Here is a 20,901-nt window from a genome sequence, read left to right as displayed (position 1 = left end):
TATCTTTTAGTAAACTCAAATGAGAAATAAATAAGAGAGTTAAAAAATATTCTTGAACCGATTATAATTTAAATTATTCAAACATTAAGACCTTAAAATGTATGTAAATAGCAAAGCGCACTGTTCTTACTGTATTAAGAAATTTGACAGGTGTGAATCTGATTGGTGAAATATATTAACTTGCGAAAAATTCTCCAATCAGTTTCTTGTTTGCGTCCTTGAATTTTAAGCGTTCAGAGAATTACTTAATTTTGTCACAAATAAAGAGCTATAAGCATGGAGTCTGCATAGCGTTAAGTTCGTCGCATCTTCTCCGAATCTAAAATATCAAAACATTAATCAAATAGCTAAATGTTGATAATAGTTTTCCGGTGAATTAAAATAAACCATTAGCTCGCAAAATTTTATTACGTTTGTCTCGATTGATATTTACATTCCCCTATTGCGCAACCTTTTTCAATAAGGGTTTCTAACTTGATCATAAGAGAACATCATCTTGAATAAAACTTAGAATGTAACTTTGACAATTTAAAATGGACAACTTTCTCTCTTCAATACTAAAAAAAAAATAGTGCTTCATTACAGATTCTTTAATGCAACATTTGAAAATTATAGTGGTTTAACATCTTGTTTACACTGAAAATAATCATTAACAATATGTTTGTTGGAAGAAATAAGGTTTTAACATAAATAAAATTTTAATGCTCGAAAGAAATTTTATTCATACTTTATAAAACCAAAAATCGCATTTTAATTAAAATCACTCATTCATACTAACGAAAAGTCTTATTCATGCGGTTATTGTTGTAAAACGTTCTCATGAAATTTAATTTTAATACAACATGATGTTCTAATCATTTTCATTCACTCTGTGAGCATAACCAAACAATAAAATAAGTCCTTAAGTTTTTTCTTGTTTATTCAGGTAAAAAACGTTATTCATGAAGCATGTCTGAAAAATATAATTTAAAGGAGTGTAATTTAACGAAACAAAAACGTTATGCCTGCAATCTGTGTGATAAATCTTTTGCTTGGAAGTGTAGTTTAGATCAGCATTCTTTTATTCACAATGCAGAAAAGCCTTTTTCATGCAATGTGTGTGATAAAACATTCAAACAGAAAGCTAATTTAAAAGCACATTGTCTTGTTCATATGGAAGAGAAACCTTATTCATGCAGTGTTTGTGCGAAAACTTTCTTACGAAGACAATCTTTAACTCAACACTCTCTTGCTCATACTGGAGAGAAACCTTATTCATGTAATATATGTTATAAAACATTCACACAAAGAGGAAGTTTAAGTGAGCACTCTCGTGTTCATAGTGGGGAAAAACCTTATTCATGCATTGTGTGTGATAAAACTTTCATGTGGAAAAATTACTTAGCTAAGCACTTACGGGTTCATACTAGAGAGAAACCTTTTTCATGCAACGTGTGTAATAAATCTTTCACCTGTAAAAACAGTTTAAACGATCACTTTGTGATTCATAATAAGGAGAAACGTTATTCATGCAGTGTGTGTGATAAAAAATTCTCATGGAGAAATTCTGTAATTAAACACACTCTTATTCATACGGGAGAGAAACCTTATTCATGCAGTGTGTGCGATAAAACTTTCTCGCGGAAAACTTCTTTAACTAGACACGCTCTTGTTCATACCGGAGAAAAGCCTTTTTTATGCAATGTATGTGATAAAACATTCACTCAAAAAATAAGCTTAACTAAGCATGCTCTTATTCATACTAGAGAGAGTACTTTATCATGAATTAGAGAGTGCTCATCACAAATAGAAGAAATTTAATCAGGGGTCTGTCCAGACATTTTGTGAAAAGTCCTGTTTTTGTAAAATGGTGAAAAAACTACTCATAATTTGTGAATATAAAATAAGCGTTAAGTCACATTCTTTCAACCAGGGTCCTGCTTTTGTGAATTTGTGCAAATAGGGTCCTGTTATTGCAAAAATTGCTAAAAACCTTTTCAAGAAGTTTTTAAATTGTAAATAGGTACAAGATTCTGCTCAACAATTGCTACTACTAAATTAGAGATGCAACATACAAATATTTGGTATTTAGCCTATACTGCTCAACACAGAATATTAATTTCAGACGAATAATGGAAACAAAATTCAAAATCATTCACGCTTCTAATAATTTCAATTGCATATTTTAACTAACTCAACTTGGTTATGTATCACTTTTAATGTGTTGCGCATTAAGTAAACTTAAAAAATTCTTAAATTTATAATATTTAATTTAAAAAATTGCCAGAAATTAATTTTTATTTACATAATATTCTTTTAATTAATTTTATGAATAAATATAAATTGATCAATTATTTATTTACGAAAAAAAATTATGATTTAATATTAATAAGAATGCCCACACGATGTTTGTAAAAGTCGAAATATTTTGTTAGAACACTATACTTGGAATTTAAATTTAGGGAAACTTGGAATACTTATTACATTTTCAACCCTCTGCCCCCCCCCAGGGAAGGGTCTATTCAATTAACAAACCAATAATGAAGCTAAACAAATTTGTGAAGGGTCCGTTAACGGACCCAAATTTCTTCTAATCAGACCCCTGAAGGAAATAGACATCATCACACTGTGTGCAAGATTTCTACTGGAGTGGAGAAAAAAAACCTATTGAGGCAAAATAAGTTTCTTCCTAATTAGAAAGAAACTTATTGGAAAGTGATAGAAATGGAAGAAACTTTTTTTAAAAAAAGAAATGTGGATTACTTAAATTCTCTTTTAAAATAACTTTTAATTGCAAACTAGTATAATGTATTAATATCTAAACTATTTAATTTATTAAGCTATTTTTATTTACTTAAATTAAGTAAAAAGCACCAATTGGAAAGAAAAATAAAATTAAAAATATCTTGAATTGAACTATTTTTAATTATATGTTTTATGTAAATACTTATGCTAAAATGTTAATTTCATAATGGTATAAGAAACTGAAAAAAATAATGAATTGCATTTTATTAATATTACTAAGCTACCAAATCACTTATTACGCATATAATCTCTCAACTATTAATCACATATTGAAAAACAGCATATTAGTTTTTATAATCAATCACTGTAAAAAAAATAAAGAACTGTCTCTACTACAATGATGTATAAATTTTGAAATTCCATATAAAACTAAAATAAATACTAATACGTGAAATAAATATTAAAAATAAAAGGAAAAACTTTCTTCTTTTACGTATATATTAAATTTTATTTGTTTAAATTTCAGTTATTCTTATAACACTTATTTCTAAACGATCATATTGGTTAATTTTAGCTTCTTCTTGTTTTTTCCGTAAAAATTTTGCGCATAAATTTTTTTCAAATAAATGCTTTCTTTTCATACTGAATAAAAGTCTTATTCATTCTGTATGTATTATACTAAGAGTATGATTTCAGAAGAGAATTTTAAATTTATACACTATCTTGTTAATACTTGAGAAAAATTTAATTCATGCAATGTACGTTATTAAATATTTACTCAGAAATTTCATTTAAGAGAAACTCTTCACCTGAAGAGAAATCGTACTTGTGTCATACCTGTGATAAAACTCGTTTAAAGAATCAACTGAGCACGAACTGTGGAAAAGAAACTTATTTTAGAATTTGGTCAACCTTTTTAAATACAGAGAGGGCAACTAATAAAATTACTAGATTATAAAATCAGTCGATTATTGAAATTAAATTTTCTTGGATAGAATCATTATAATATTACAACAGGCTAAAACCTTCCTTTAACAAAATCATTATCATCGTTTTGTAAAATCAAATTTTTATAGAATATTTAAAAAATTAAAAACAAATGTTTTTTTTCATCTTAATTTTTTAAAACTTTAACTATTTTCTCAAGTTTTGGAAGCATACGAATATCAAATTACATTCTGCCTGTAACAAATTAGATCTGATTACACTTCTCCAAGTAATTGAAAAGTGACAAATAAAAACTATGAATCAGGGAAAGAAATCAAAATGAAAACTGTTACTGAATTATTCAAATTAAAGAATGCTTGTCATTGAAAGGGTTCGTAGTTGGCCTGATTTTTGAGTATCTACAGAACACTCCATTTACTATGAGTACTGTTGCTGGTATTTAAATAACTAATTGGAGAATAGAAACTTTTTAGTTAACTCAGAGGCACTGCTCGCCAACTTATGTAATTACTTTTCATTCTTCATTGTTTTTTTTAATTAAACGTCAATATTTTCTAAAAAAAACAACACAATATTTTGTTTTCAAACTATACACTTACTGTAACTTTAACTAATATATTTTGTTAATATGCTAATCATAACGACATAGAAGGTTACCTAGATTTGGAGAGAAAAAAATCATTTACACTTGAAAAAAAAAATTTAACCTAAGGAATACAGATTGGCTTGATAATTTTACTTGAATCTTAACAATTCGAATGGGGAATAGCTTTTAATGCTCTTTATTAATTTTTTGTATTTTTTAAAATTTTGCTTTGTTAGGATCTATATCTGGCAACATATAATCTCTTATTGTTACTTATGATTGACATCTACTTGAACATGAGCTTATAAAATAAAGATCTCGTACGGAAAAAAATTCTTCTACAACAATGGTTAAGTAGTCAATAATTAAATTAAAAAAAATACTTAAATTTGCAACAACTTTCGAACAAATTCGAATTTTTAAACAAAATTCGTGAAAGTTCGCAAATAAAAATTACTCTTTCAGCATGTCACATTTTAACTCCATAGTTACATTTCAGCGAGCTACAGATCAATCAAATATGTTTTTTCCTATAAGTTTAACAGTAATAAATCTCAAATTAGTTGTCAATCATATTTTTTTTAATTTCTTCATACTCCCTATACTTTTTCCTACATACTCTTGTAATATAAATTTTTATGAATTTTGTGCATCAAAGCAAATGTAGCACAATTCATTAAAAACTTAATGTAAATGAAAATTAAAAACTCAAGAAAACCAAACTGATACTTTTCAAAGTAAAGCTGTTTCCTTTTTATCCTAAAATAGATTTATCGAAAAAAATTTATAGATGGGGAAAAAGTGATGGTTTTTTTTATCACATCACGTAACACAAAATTGCATTTTGAAATAAATTAAATGTAATGTTCTTAAACGAAAGTAAAAAATAGAATAGAAAATAGATAAATATTATGTTGAGCAAATTAAATGAAAATTAAGTAGTTTAATTAAAGATTGGAGTCTGAAATTATTTAAAATAAAACAAACGTATTAAAGTTCAAAATAAGTCAACAATCAGTTGGGATTCAGTTCAGTTATTCTTAATTTTAGGACATTTATATATAGTGAATTATAAGAGATTTTATAAATTTAAATCTTAAAACTGTTTTTTAAGCTACAAAAAATTCGAAAAAAAGTTCAAAACAGTAAACAATTAAAAAACCCTCATTCGAATTTTTAGTTTTGTAATAATATTGTATTTTATTTTATTTTAAAACCTTCACTGAACAGTCTACCAAATTTTGGGTTTTCAAGTACTAATGTTCAACTCCGTAGCCTTGTAATTTCGTACCAATCCAGAAGACAAGGAAACTCCTGGATCAGTACACCCAGAGGTATGATTTGTTATGGGAACATGGAAGACTTTGTGACACGACAGATTTAACGGGCATCAGTCACCATTTATTACACAGGGAGTCTTCGACCGACGGGGATCGAACTCTCGCCCTCTTGGACATGGGCCCATTGCTCTACCAACCAGGCTATTCCGGTCTTAATAATATTGTATTAAAAATATCAAAATAAAAAAACTGTAAAAGAAAAGAGGAAAATTTAATATATTGACTATTAAATCGGCACAAATAAAGCACCTCAAAGTTCATGATTAAAATGCTTGATTCGAAAATTGCAATTCCTTATAATACCGGATTTAAAATATCAGGATTTTCGAAACCCCGAGGAAAAACATGGCAATGCTGTTGTATGAACGAAATAAAAAATCTCAGATTTACGACAAAATTGGCACAAATCGAAGGCACATATAAATGCTTCGAGTGTAGTAATATATATATATATAAATATCGGGAATTTCAAAACTATGTTAAAATGCGTAATGAATAAAAACTGTAGAAAAATAGCTTGGATTGATATTACGAAATACGAAAAAAGTAAAATTAACATTAAGAGGTTCAAACTTTCAACCGCTCGCCTAGCTAAACTATAAGAACCCCATTTTCCAGATTACGACAACCCTTCATAGTTTGAGGATCAAAAATCTGAATTGGTTGGAAAACAAATTATGTTTAGGTAGAGAAAGTTCGTTTTTGTATGTGATTACTCAACTTGAAATATCGTCTATCATAATTAATTAGCATATTTAAGGTAAGACCCTCAAAACATTAAGATTGAGTACTAGCACCTGAAAATTAGGTTATTGAGTTATTCATGAGCACTAATGCAATTAATAAACTATATTTAAAGATGGAATGCTCAAAGTGTAGAGTCTTCGACATTTTGCCCTAAGTGTGATTATTACGGAATCGCTAGATGAAATGTATAGTGCGTAAAATAAGAAAAGATACCCTGAATAACTTTTGTTCTAATGATCGGATTCTCACGTATAATCTTAATGGTTCCTGGGAGTGACTTCAAATATGCTGATTGATTAGTGCCAACTATTAATTAAGTTACGAAATCAGACACAAAAACGTACTTTCTCTGAAAACACTATTTGGATTTTTGAAGCTCAAAATAGGGGGGGGGATAGTTCCCCAGAAATCGAATTTTAACTATCTGACTTTTTTAAAATTTGATTTCTCCGAAACAATTCTATCGATTTCGTTCAAATTTTGTACTTGGCCATGTAAAATTACATACTTTATAAGAAAAATTGTGAACCTTACAATTTAAAATGTTTTCTACTATTATTTTATAAAATAATAAATATTTACTAAAATTTATTTTTTGCATGGAATTTTTTTTTTGGATAAATGAATTTTATAATTGTCTGCAAATTTTTGTTCTATTAGCTTAAGAATTTCTCGAGATACGGCGAAGTACACAAAAATTAATATTAAGGGGTCCAAACTTTGCATCTCATTCCTGACCAAACTATCGAGACCATATTTCCCTGATCGCAGCTAGACCCTATATTTTGGGGATCAAATATCCGAATCCATTGAAAAAATTGTATGGCTATTCAGAGAAAGTACTTTTTTGTGTCTGATTTCGTAATTTAAAATATCGTCTGCACTAATAATTAATTAGCATATTTAAAGACATCCCTTCAAACCATTTGGTCTGCTTTTTTTGGTGCTCTTTATAAAATATTAAATTTGTTTAAAACCATTATACCGCTTTTCTTATAAATAATTATTAAATAAAAATCACGTGCACACTTCCACACGTACAAGCAACTTATTACAAAAGAAAATTTATTAACTGTAAAACTATTACAAACAAAACATCAAATTCATTTGCATATCATTTTAATTAACTTTCAATTTCGCTAAATTAACTTGGTTGTGAATTGTTATCATACTCATTAATAATTTTTTTGATAATATTGATTTTTTTTAATCAATTTTTCTGAATTTCTTTTCAATTGTTCCAATGAAACCTAAGTTCAAAACTGATAAATTATGTTAAGTTAATATTTGAATAATTGACACAATATTTTTTTAAGTAGCCGTTTTGTTTACTTAAGTATAAATATTTATATAAAGCAATTTTATATTATCAAGAACTTTTTAATCTGTAAGACCTAAATTTAATTAGTCTGAGTTAAGCTAATTTTTTAACTACGACTCTTTTAAAGTTTTCTTCAGATCCAACTTCACAGCGCTCATTAATTACATAAATTTGAAAAGTGATCTACAAGAAAGTCAGAGACGCATAATTAACAACCCAATGAAACCATGAATTCGTGAGGACGCTAATTTAACATTAATTAACATGATTTCTCGAAACTCTTTCGCAAAGAAAAATAAAAAAAAGCCAGAATTTTAGTGCTTTGCACTGGAAACAAAGCTATATTTTTTGAATTATAAATACCATCTTGTCGTGAAAAATTATCGCGCTTTAAAACAAACAAAGAACTTAAATATTTAAAGAGTTATTTAATTTTACAAAAACCACCAATTATCGATATTTTTTCCACTTTGATAAGAATTATCAAAATCATTGAAAATTTTTAAGAGCCCAGATAATACAGCATTGGAGTAAGTTTTAAAATATTAAAAATTTGGACCACAAACGTTTTTATTTTCACAAAACTGAGGCTCTTCTCCATATTGACGTTTTGTTCCAATTTCAGAATAAGCAGCATTGAGAGCGGTAGCTAAACTTGGCCTAATAGTCATGATTAATTGCTGCAAACTTACAGCAGTAATGAAAATAGCATAGTATGCGGAAAAAAAACTAGGCACTGAATGGTTTCTGAGGCACTGAATGGATTTTTAAATTGCAAATTTTGTAAATAAAGCCCCTTATTTATTGTAAAAAAAAATAATAATTTAAAAAAAAAAAAAAGAAAAAACAGTACTATTACTAGAAACTTTTGGGAACCTGGGATTATATAAACTTTTCTATGTTATCTACGTTTATTGCAGTAACATTACTAGAAAAGTTTACGAAACTCCAATTTCTTTGATATTTTCTAGTAATCTACAGATTTTTTTACTATGTTACTTCTTAAAACATTACGTTTTAACTATATCAAAATAAGTTCGATAATAGTAACAATTAAAATTCTGTTAAAAATAAAAATGGTTACTAAATCAAAATAAAAAAGTTTTTCATTCCTATTTCCGGTGTGATTTTTTCATAAATCATAAATTTTTTTTATTATCTTAAAACAAATTCGTCTTTTTTTTTTTTTTAAATAGAAATCGTAAACATATATTCAGACGCCAAGTTGTAGCGTCAACTTTTTATCAATTCAAGGGAACTGAAAATATCTATTTTCTCGCGTAGGCAGATGCTCCATCAAACAAAAGAAACTATTCATGAAAACCGTAAAATGAATTAACCACTGTATACTCTACAAATGGCGATGAATGAAAGTAAAAAAATACATTGATGCTGGTCGCCAAATGAGAAAATGATAATAAATAATTAAAAAAAAAAAAAAAATTCAGACGACCCATTAACGTGAATCAAGTGATATGATATGATGGTAAAAGCAATCCTGACGACGGGTTGTGATGCTCCCCTCTCCCCGCCCCTTTTCGAATCATATCTCGTTCTTGGTGAAAGATTCCACAAAGTGGTTTTTGGTTTCAATATTCTAAAGAAAACAAAAATTCTAAGGAAGAAAAATAGAATATAAAGATAGGTTCCCAAAGGAGGTGGTTTTTCGGATATATCTTTGGCGCGAGGTTAGCGCTGATACTATCCATATGGCGAAATTTTAGTTCTGATCTGCCTTTACAAATAAGGTTTCTTTTTTACAACTTTGCTCTGAATTCCACGAAATAATTGTGGTGTTCTCTCAGCTATTAATTTTTAAGCTATTGTCAAACGATTTTTTTCAACGAAACGATTTCAAATGAAAATTAACAACGCATATGTATTGTACAATACACGTGTAGTGAATATAATGTATTGTGAAACTCGTTAAGACGAATACGCAAATTGCGAATTTTCGCTTGAGACAAGGAAAACAGTTTCCCTACCACGTTATCGTAAAAAACAATAACATATTTTAGTAAGAACATAATAAAAACTCGTCCCGATTAAGACGAAATAAATGTTACCCCTTATAAAAACACTTTTCCTGAACTGGACAAATGAAGATAGTTCATATTTTCTTAGAACTGAGGTTGAGGTTGCTGTTAATTCAAATCAAACTACTATTGCTAACGTCATCAAATGAACACGTTAGAGACGTGTACCTTCGAGGTGAATGATGCAGATCTGTGGTGAACCTTGGGGAAAAGAAAGGAATTGCCTTGTTTTCCTGCTGATAGTGAAAACTTATTGTGAGCATTTCATTTAGTTATTAGTAAAATTTTTGGTTCTAGTTGTGAGAGTGAGTGATAATAAAAGCCTTTAAAACATTTGTGTCTAATGTCCTTTTAAGGCTATTTTTCGAAGGAGTTATAACTGCTGTGAGTTAACAACTGTTACTTATGACTGTTAGGTCAAGTTTAGCCTATCTAAAGCCAACACTGTCTAGGCTTATTTTGAAAATAGCGCAAAACGTCAATATGGAAAAAAGCCACAGTTTTGTGAAAATGAAAAGCGTTTGTGGTCTAATTTTTTAATATTTTAAAATTCTCAAAGTCCTCCATGTTCCCATAACAAATCAATACCTCTGGGGGTACTGATCCAGGAGTTTTCTTGTCTTTTGGATTGGTTCAAAATTACAAGGCTACGGCGTTGAACATTAGTAGTCGTAGACCCAAAAATTGGGTCGGCTGTTCAACGGCGGTCATAAAATAAAATAAAATATTTTAAAACTTACTACAATGCTGCATTACCTCGACTCTTAAAATTTGCAATAACTGATAATTTTGATTTTTGTCATCTGGGTGGGAAAATGTTACCAAATTGGCGATTTTTTAAAAAAGAATTATAAATATTAAAATATTGAAGTTATTTGTTTGTTCAAAAGCCCATATAATTCTTCACTATAAGATTATATACATAGCTTAAAATCATCGCAATGCCTCAACTGTAAGGCACTTAAATTATGGCTTTTTAATTTTACTTGGCGACAGAGCTTCGTGAAACAGTGTTAAAAGGGCGGTTCCCTTCTTCAAAGAAGAAAGAAAAGAAAAAATAATAGTACATGGATGTCATTTTTCAGAAAAAAGGTGGTTCGCTCTACCACAATTGATTTTGAATTTAAATATTAATAATTGGATCTTCAGTCATCAGACAGTGCCTTTTTTAAAGTTAAAGCAGGTGTGCCAACTGCTCCGGATTAGACAAAAAATTTACGAAAAGGTCGAGAACTACGAACTAAAATGTGCTGATTTTCGGTTAATTTTGCCAATTTTTAAGAACGCTCCACACGGCACAACTGAAACAACATGGCGTACGACACAAGCCTTTGAATTATTTAAAAGTGTTTAGTAAAAGCATTATAAATCGAATTTACAAAAACCAAGAATCATACATTAAAAGTACAGGGAATTTATCCCTTGTCCAAAGCAAGTTGGCATCTCTGGCTAAGGTAATAGAATGAAATATTCACTGGGTATAAACAAATATCTCCTGCCATTTTTTTTCTGCTGGTGTTTTTCACATATCGCCCACTTTTTGTCTCAAGATAATGGTTAAGTTTGGAAACTAAGAACATTTTAAGTGATTTTTTCTCCTAGTGATAGAATTTGTAGAGAGATGATAGAAATATACCTTTTTGTTTAAAAATACTGATTATCCTAAAATTAATAATTATTTGGTGTTTTTGCTTTAATAGTTTGTTTCTTAAAACCATCGTAAACGTCTTTTGCTGTTTTATTGGTTTATGTTTAAAAAAATTTGCTACCCTTCGGCTTCGTTAAAACGAGATCCGACTGTATATCGTAAATTAAACAATTAGTATTTAATAAATATTTTGTCAGCACAGAAAATTGATAGAAGAAAAAGAACAATTACTTTATTGTGCTATTAATCTCATTACATTTTAACGAACTAAATTAGATCAATTTGCAAAATAGCTGGGTTTTGAATATTTGATTTTAAAGTAAAAGCTAATAAAAATAAATGTGTGAATTTAGTTTTTTTTTTTTTTTTTGAATTATAATTTAAATAATCACTAAATATTATATATGTAAATACATTATCAAAAAAAAATTAATAAATAAGAAGCAGTGAGTGTTCTATAGTAACTCGTTCGCAGGGCCGTTTTATCCATTAGGCACTGTAGGCAACTGCCTAGGGGCCCCGCCACCTTCAGGGGCCCTGTGCTACAGAGAAAAAAATTGACAATGTTTCCTTAAACAGTAAAAATTTAATTCGAAATTTCAATGACGATTGTCCTGCTCTGTACATTACATCGACGCTATTTTAGTAGATTTCGGAACGCATTCCAAATTAGATATTAATATTATGGTAGTTAGTTCATATATAACGCAGTAATATAATCGCAAGCAATTTTATCGCGGTAATTTTAACGCCGACTAATCAGATGACTATACAGTAAGAGCAGCTTTTTTAACACAACACACTTGAAAAACGCGCAAAATTCTACGTTGTGAATGCACACTTACTGTTCTGGTACCTACCATAGGTATGTATATTCTATGGCCAAGCTACCAAAGAGTATGTAAAAATAAGGTTGGCAGTACTGGTTCGTTCGTCGCATGACTGGGAATTCCCCGATCCGCTAAATACATGCGTTGTATTGGGTCATAGACAACATTTTTGAAACATTTTTAATGTAATCGTTGAATTTTCACTTCGTGCAATTGAATTTTCACTTCGGCTGAACGTTTCCTTAAATTTCTTCTCCTACAGAACCACAAAGGGGAAGAACTAGCCACCGAGAATTGAAATTAATTAAAAACTGTCTTCGTTCAACTATGTCTCAAAACCGTTTAAATTCATTGGCCTTAATGGCAATTGAAAATGATGTATTGGAAAAGGTTAACTTTTAGGATGTCTTGAACGATTTTGTAACAAAAAAAGTTAGAAGAGTTAATATTTAAGCTTATTGTATGATTTTTTTTAAATGCATATATTAATTACTTATATTCTTTTCGTTTGATTCAATATTTTTATTGAATAATGTGATAATATACTATATATAATATACTGTGATATATAATAATTAGGAAGTTAGAAGACGGTAGGGGAGGGGGCCCGAGACGAGCATTGCCTAGGGGCCGCGACATGCATAAGCCGGCCCTGCTCGTTCGCACTATACGTCTTTTCATTTGAGGATAGGTCATTATTTCAAAAATTTCTAAGTTGGTTGCAATAAGAGTTCATTGTTAGAATTTAACTTGGTTAGACAAAATGCTTGCATTATATATCTATAAAATCATAATATATCTATAAAAGAGTTATCTGTATAGATATAAAATAATTATGTTAATTTTAAACTCATAAGCACACAAATCTAGATCATGTATTAACTACTAAATGATTTTATTTTTAATTTATGTTTGAAGATTTGTCCAAATAGAATAATAAATATCTTTTGCTTGAAGTAAAATAAATGGAAAAAGTACATTTTTTAAAAAGAAAATTAATAAAAAGAACTTGTTTTAGACACATAAGCATGCAAATATTAACGACTGGGTGATTTTATTCTTTATATATGTCTGAAGTTTTGTCAAGCAAGAACTATCAAATATTTTTCGCTTGAAGTAAAAAAGAATTATGAAATAAAAGAAAAACTATTTGTAAATAAAAAGAATAACAATTATAGCCTTCTGAAGACTGATCTTTTAGCTTCATTTGCATAATATAAAAGGCATATATAACGTAACTTTTTTTTTCATTAAACGTAACACAGTTTCATATTAGAGGCTGGAATTACACGTCAAAATTTTTATTGATCAGGCAAGAAAGGGAGGGGGAGAGAAAATGGGTTGTTTTAAAGGTACAAAAATCTGAAGAGAAGATCTAGTTTCCCAGAAAAATTGAGTTATCTACGAAGTAATGAAAACATAAAATCTACAGGATTATTATTGCCATCATGTTTCGTTCTTTCTTGGATGGAAATATTAAACTTGACATTGATATCGTGAAGTACGACGCCTAAAATGATGCGTGCGGGTGTGTTTTTTTCTCTCCTTCTGATGGTTTAATTAAAACATTAAAATTTAATGAATGATGAGCATACATTTATTTAAGGATATATTTAATTTGTATTGTTATTAGAGGTAGAAATAATCATAATTACACGTCAAAAATTTTATTGATGTTGATTGATTGACTCTAACGTTTCGCCTCTGCATGGTATGGTATTTTATTAATAATTATTATTAAAAGAGTTTTAAAAAAAAACTTAAATCACAAGTACATATAGGATTCTTAACTTGAATTCATTATATTAAGCCAGCCTTTTAAGTACCGTGAAACGTTTAAGAATTTTAATATTAGATAAACTCGTTTCCGAAGCAAACTAGAGAGCTTGATTTTATAAAGTTAAAAATAGTTTGATGAAATGAACCGGACAGGATTCCTTTCCCTTTAAAAATTAGATTTCGATAAATTGAAATAAAAATTATCAGCTATTTGATTGTTCAGAAGAACTCCAGAAATAAAAGTAAATCATAGAATATTCTTTGAGTGAGTGCTAAACTGCTAAGAAAAGTAAAGATGTGTCTAAGCTGACATCATTTCACTTACCTGTCCACTGGAAATCATCCAATAAGAAAGAAAGCGGGCAATTAATAACTTTGTTTTAAGAGTTATTAAATCTTTTTTTTTTTAAATGGCCAGTTTTCAATGAATTAAATCAATCAAAATTTCTCAAGTTTTTGCGAATTATAATACAGCGTTAGAGTAACTTTTAAAATATTAAATAATTGGATCATAAGAGAATAAAAAACAAAAATGTTGCTTTTCCTCATGTTGACGGTTCGCACTGTTTCCAGAATAAGCATAGCTTACAAAAGATGAGCTTACCTTGACCTAAGAATCATGAATAAATTTGTAAACTCAATGCAGTTGTAAGAACAACATATTATTCAGATAAAAGCGTAATTTTATGTGACGAAAGAGCCTTTGAAGCTCCGTTAGGAATATTTTAACCCAAATAAATATTCATATCGAATTTATATTACTATTACTGTTTACATCCTTTATAACCATCGAGGGCCCGGATAGCTTGGCTGGTAGGGCATGTACGAGAGGACGTGAGTTCGATCCCTGCTGGCCGAAGACACCCCATGTACAAATTGGTGACTGGTGCACGCTTAATCTGTCAGGGTAACTAAGTCCTTCTAGTTCACATAACAAATAAGTACCTCTGGGGTACTGGATTGGAGATTGATCGAACTCAAGTTCAGGTAAAAATTACGATCTGATGAAGGATATGGATAGTTTTATATCCGTCGTTGAACAGCCGACCCAATGTTGGGTTTACGGATACTAATGTTCAAATCCGTAGTCTTGTAGTTTTGAACCAATCCAGAAGACAAGGAAACTCCTGGATCTATATCCCAGATATATGATTTGTTATGAGAACACGGAGGACTTTGTGACTCGACAGATTTAACGTGCTTCAGTCCCCATTTACTACACGATGTCTTCGGCCGGGGATCGAACCCACGAACTCTTGAACATGGGCCCAGTGCCCTACCAACCAGGCTGTGTGAATGTGTCCTCTCTGTAAAATGGGATGTGACGTGCGTATGTAGTCTCCGGAGGATGTTTCTCAGCCCATCGCCAATAGCCCATGCGCAGCTCTAGCGTGAAGTATTTATAAAGTACAGTACCGTTATAATCGTCATTGAACAGCCGATCCAATTTTGAGTCTGCGACTACCAATGTTCAATTCCGTAGCCTTATAATTTAGAACCCAATCCAAAAGACAGGGAACCCGCACTAGCGTTACCTGAAAAGAAAATCATGAAAACCTCCGACGGAATTCGTATCTGGTCTGTGGGATTCGAGCCTGAGTCACCTCATTTGGGGGCAAGGGCTCTATCCCCTCTGAACCACCACTGCTCTGTTTACATCTTTTGAAAAAATTACCTGTCCACAAAAAAAAACTACGGGAGTTAAGTGTTGAAGTATTCCATGTAAATAAAGGGTTAAAAAATTTGTTGGCACATTGTTGACCGATAAAGAGTTAACTCATTTTTTCACACCCACACGTTGTTCACCTATGACGATTTAACTCGTCATTGCACTTGCAATGTCTTTATGATGTATTTTTACTAAATAAATTTAACTTTATAATATTAATATAATAATCTTATATTATATTGTCTCTAAATAAATTTAACTTCAAAATAATAATAAATTTAATTTAAATTTATCTTTTGCTTGCATCTGCAATAAATTTAAAACTTCTTAATTCATTAAAAACTTTAAATATGTTAGTATGAAATCATTCCTTTTTAAAATGATGATTTATTTTAAAAATCCTCAGTTTTATATCAATATTTTTTCTAAGTAATTGATTTAAATCGTAATTTAATCACGATTTAACTTAGCAAACCCTAATAGGCAGTAAAAAAAAAAAAAAAAGAAGAAGAAAAGTAAAAAAAAACAGTTAAATATTTTTGAGGACGATTTAAATCGACAAACCTGGGCAGGAAGTAAATCGAATCCATTTTTTATTTTTTTAAAAAATTATTCATAAACACAGGGGGGGGGGATTTCATATTAAAAACATATTTTCAAAGCAAATTAAACATTTTAAAAATTTGTGACATTTAAAATTAACAGACATTAACAGAACAGGATAAAAGTTCCACTAGCCGAATGGCGTTTTGAAAATAATACAGTCATGTGGAATTTTTGAAGATACCACTTAAGAGCTGCTTAGTAAAAACTAAAAGCGTACTTAATCAAATTCTTCATTCGATGTTTAAAAAAATAATATTTATGTTGTGTTTATGCATTTGTCAGAACTTTGCTTCAAGTTTTTGAATTACAAAATTTATGTTTCCGTAGCAGACTGGGAACACTTATTCTAAAAATATTACTAACCACTAGAAATGTGTAGCTGTTACCACTAAAGCTCAAAAAGCCGTTAATATAGACATACCTAGCTAATTTGCAGATTAACTTTGGTAATCCGTTGAAATGCGGAATCAAGAGTTTTCCACGAATTTACCTAGATAATAGGGGCATTTCCGGTCATCATATCTTTTAAATTCAAAAGTTTGCTCATTCTATTAAGTAATTTATTAATAATTCTATTTGCTAAATCCTTGATTGTTTGATTGTATTGACTTGATTTTTTATATATTGAAAAATAAATAAATGGTATTAAGTAAATTTTCTTCATTGTAATAATATTTTAAACCGTTTGATTCCTTCTATTCTTTCTATGTGATTAATAATTGATTATATCGACTAATGTGCAATGAGTTTAATTGTAGCATTTTGATTTTTTAGGTAACTAAAAATAAATAAGTAACATTTTGTTAATTTAAGCGTACTGAAACGATGGAATGCATCACTGTCTTTGGTCACAGGTGCTAATGTGCTATCATATCAGACAAATATTTTGTAGAAAAGAGTTGCCATACCGGCTGAGAAATAATAAATTTTAAGAATTTATTTTAATGTATTTATTAAATTATCGTCTGACAAGGTTAAATTTTATCGATTCTAACTCTTCTCTGCCTCTCGATAACAACCGATCTATCAATGTTCCACGGCACGGAGCTTTTGGAGCCCTATTCAAATACCTTCAAAGTTTGCGAAGTTTATCGTCTGCGGTTAAACGTTAATTCTTTTATCAATGTTTTAAATATTTCTTTTCAGACAATTAAGCTACAAAAAAAAGTTAAAATCTTAAAAAGCGGTGGCAGATGTTTCATGATGTTGAACAAAATTTTAATTTTACTTTAATTTTAGAAATTCGGATACTCAGTTTTCCCATCTAGATACATTTCTCTCTTAGACTACAAATATTAGTTGGTAGATGTTATTTCGTTAAACTATTTCACTTTTTTTAAAAGTGTCTACCACTTTTCAATTTTTCCAGATAGTAGCAACGTTGTTGAAGTCTCCAGTTCTGCAGCTCGTGAATTCTCCTGCTCTTTAAGGATTCCGAGAAATAAATTTGTGACTTTATTTGTTGAAATACAAAGAAATTTTAAGCTATTCCCTTATAAACGCTGAGTTCATAAGCGACTTCATGACACGAACCCGAGACTTTTTTTTAATTTCGCAAACCAGTCCCTTAGTCTTACTCAGTTTTTGAAATTATTAATAATTGAATAAATACTTTAATAATTAAAACAATTGAAATAATTGGCCTGCTTCAATTAAGCAAAGCATCGACTTTAAAATAAACACTTTGCGAGTTATTAGCTAGTACGCGTATGCAAATGCTGGCGATTTTTATTGACAAAAGTGCGCGAACCCGATACCTATTTTATACATTTCAAGGCAATTAGTCTTTCAACCTTTTTTTTAAAACTTTAAACGTTTTGCTCAACTTATAAAAGTTTGCTATAAAATAATTTGTTACCTTTTTCTTTTGTTTGTGTGTGTGTCTTTTTACAACTTTTTAGAAAATTTAGCTAGAAAACGATTCTGGTGCTGTTTTTCTCTAAATTGAGCAATCTGTTCTGTTTAACTAGGGTTTAAAAAGCGCTCTTAATATTGAGCATACAAGCTTGTATATGTAGACTAAATAAATGCAATAAAAAAAAACTTTTTGGGATGAAATGTAATTCAAATGTTGGTATTATATTTTTGATAATAAATGTATTAAATTTAAATCAATTTTGCTTAACTTGCAAAATATGGTCCCGCAGTGAACTGATCGTAAAGACACGGTTCCCAGTAGAACACCGAAGCATCACTGGCTGCGGTCAGTAAGCAGTTGGGTGACCACTTTGATCAGCCTGCGTAGGGGCCGAGGGTGCGCGGTATCGGCCAGCGTTAAATTGTTCTACCGTAATGTGCTAACTTCGCGCGCAGGTCATCGGGCTACTAAGGCAGGGGAGCCTTCCGTCAGCAGCAGATCAACATTTCAATGGAATGTCTTCGGATCATCCTGAGGGATGTTTCCCAGACCGTCGCCAATAGCCTATTGTGCAATTCTAGTGTGACGAAAATAAAGTACTTACCTACCTACTGGCAAAATATAGTCAAAATTTATTACCTAAAAAAATGTTTAAATATGAAGTTTAGAATCTGAAAAAGCACAGTTTATAAAATCTTCTTCTTAAACAGATTAATTCTTTTTCATAATTTAAATTTTTACTTTTGAATAAATTATGGCACGCGAAGGAATTTTTAACAAACTACATCACTGCAATAGTTTGCAAAATGGGAATAATCTCAAATATAATTTTCATATTTCTTGTAAAATATTTCTTAACGAAAATATGAATATGAGTTTTTCTGTGTATAACATGGGGAAAATTACCTTAAAATACCATTATTACTCATACTAGCGATAAACAAGCAAGATGAGAAACTTTTCGGAAGAAAATAAATAAAATTAATAAACATAAGAATACACCTTTACATGTTTACTATCTGTAAACTACGCCTGTTCTTATCAAGTAATCAGGTAATTTACCTTTTCTTGTACAAAAAGTAATCAGATAAGTGAAAATACTAAAATTCTCTATGGATAATTTTCTAATCTTTTCCCAGCTATCCTTAAAACTTGAAAACGATCCACCACCTGTATCCCTTCTTCCTATCTCATCCGGTTCTTTCGGCACACACCGAAGATCCTCCCCCACAATTGCCATTGGCGGTCGCTTGCTTGTCAAACGATCGGTGAAATCTTGCTTAATCCCGTGGAAGAAGTAAGATCATCTGTTCTTTCTCGACGACTCATGAGACGCGCTCTTCGTTTTTATTTCGGAAATCGTGAGATCGTTTTTACAATTTTGAATATAAAAGTGTGAAAAGCGTTTTTATTTTGAAATTTTCTTCAGTGAAATTATTTACTCATCGATTATATTGTTTATATTTTTATCGATGTGTAATTATGTGGTTATCGTTTGAATTTTAAAGAATTTTTTTTGGAAGTCATTAAGATAAAGTTTTTTTCCAGGTGAGTACGAGATTTTGTTTATTTTTCAATTCCAAATGAAATATTCTAATCTCGTTTTTTGTTGTTGTAACTAATGCTTGCTGCGATGGTGCATAAATTAATGCAGTGTTCTCAAATTTTAAAATAACCCTTCGAAGACATTTTTTATTAAATTTCACTAAATAAATTTAAAAAAATTATGAAATTAGATAAATAATGATAAAACTAAGTTTGAAAAAAAAAAATTTCGAGCTTAACAGCTGTGAACTATTGTTTTTTCGTCCTTTCTTTTCTATAAAAGTTTTTTTATACATAGATTATCACATCATAAACAGCTTTTTAAAAAAAATTCTATGATGAATCAAATGATTGATTACATAATATAAATACTCTGAAAAGTAATTTATTTATGATATTTATTATTGATAATCAATATTATATTAACAAAAATTAGTATTAACACACTTTCAGATAGCTTACATAAATGTTTATGTTTATTAGGTATTATAAAAACTGTTTGATGCAATAGAGTTTATAAAAATAGTTAGTATAATATATAGTTAGTTTATGTTACAGTTTTATAGTATTTATTGTTTTGTAATTATTTATTAATTCAAAGTTTGCTCTGAGCTCTAATTTCTGTAATTTTCTTCAGTTATTCTTTTATTTTCATTTCTTTAGAGGGGGACTTGATCTTATGGGTATAAAAATTCCTAATATTCAAAAAGTTTTACACTGTAACTTTATTAACTGCTTTAAGTTATTGATCATCTATTTGAATTTGAATATTGCATTTTTTATGACAAATCTCAACAGTATAACAACCATTTGTCTAATATTCAATAGTTAAATTTAAATTTTGTCTTTTACATAACAAATCTGAGTGATATATAATTCGCAAAGTAATTTTTAATATTTATTTAATCATCAAGTTAATTGTAAATATATATCTATATATATTTACAATTTCAACATATGTTAGAATATGTAAATTTAAATTTGTATTTATATTTGTATTCTCTCATATTTATTTTAAATCAATGAATAATTTTTATTAAATTTAAACTAATTTTCCATTGAAAACCAAACTAGTTTAAAAAATATCACCTTATAATTCTGTTTAGGTTATTTATTTATTTAGAGAAGTATTGTTTAAAACACAAGATGAATAACTACTCTCGAATATTGTAGAATGTTTGCGTTGTTTTGTTGTACGGAAAAAATTAATTCAATGTAAATATACATGGATTTACTATATATTTGATATTTAAATTTTATAACA

At 29.3% G+C, this 20,901-nt stretch overlaps 1 protein-coding gene across 3 annotated transcripts in view; it reads left to right on the top strand.

Moving 5' to 3' along the window:
* The first annotated feature begins 19,233 nt into the window (after positions 1-19,233).
* The window catches only part of LOC107445483 (protein trapped in endoderm-1), an 89,981-nt gene continuing 88,313 nt past the window's right edge, over positions 19,234-20,901 (top strand). The window contains exon 1 of one of the 3 annotated variants that reach the window (XM_016059880.3): positions 19,234-19,389. The gene's annotated coding sequence lies outside the window, so the exon portion shown is untranslated. Of the gene's footprint in view, positions 19,641-20,901 lie in introns of all 3 variants that reach the window. The other 2 variants (XM_071187168.2, XM_016059879.5) reach the window with 2 other exon arrangements.

The sequence above is a fragment of the Parasteatoda tepidariorum genome, chromosome 9 (genome assembly GCF_982258835.1).
Source record: "Parasteatoda tepidariorum strain Cologne lab strain chromosome 9, Ptep-v5.0, whole genome shotgun sequence".
NCBI classification, from domain to species: Eukaryota; Metazoa; Arthropoda; class Arachnida; order Araneae; family Theridiidae; genus Parasteatoda; species Parasteatoda tepidariorum.
Note: the sequence above shows the minus strand (reverse complement) of the source record. Positions and strands in the feature narration are given on the sequence as shown.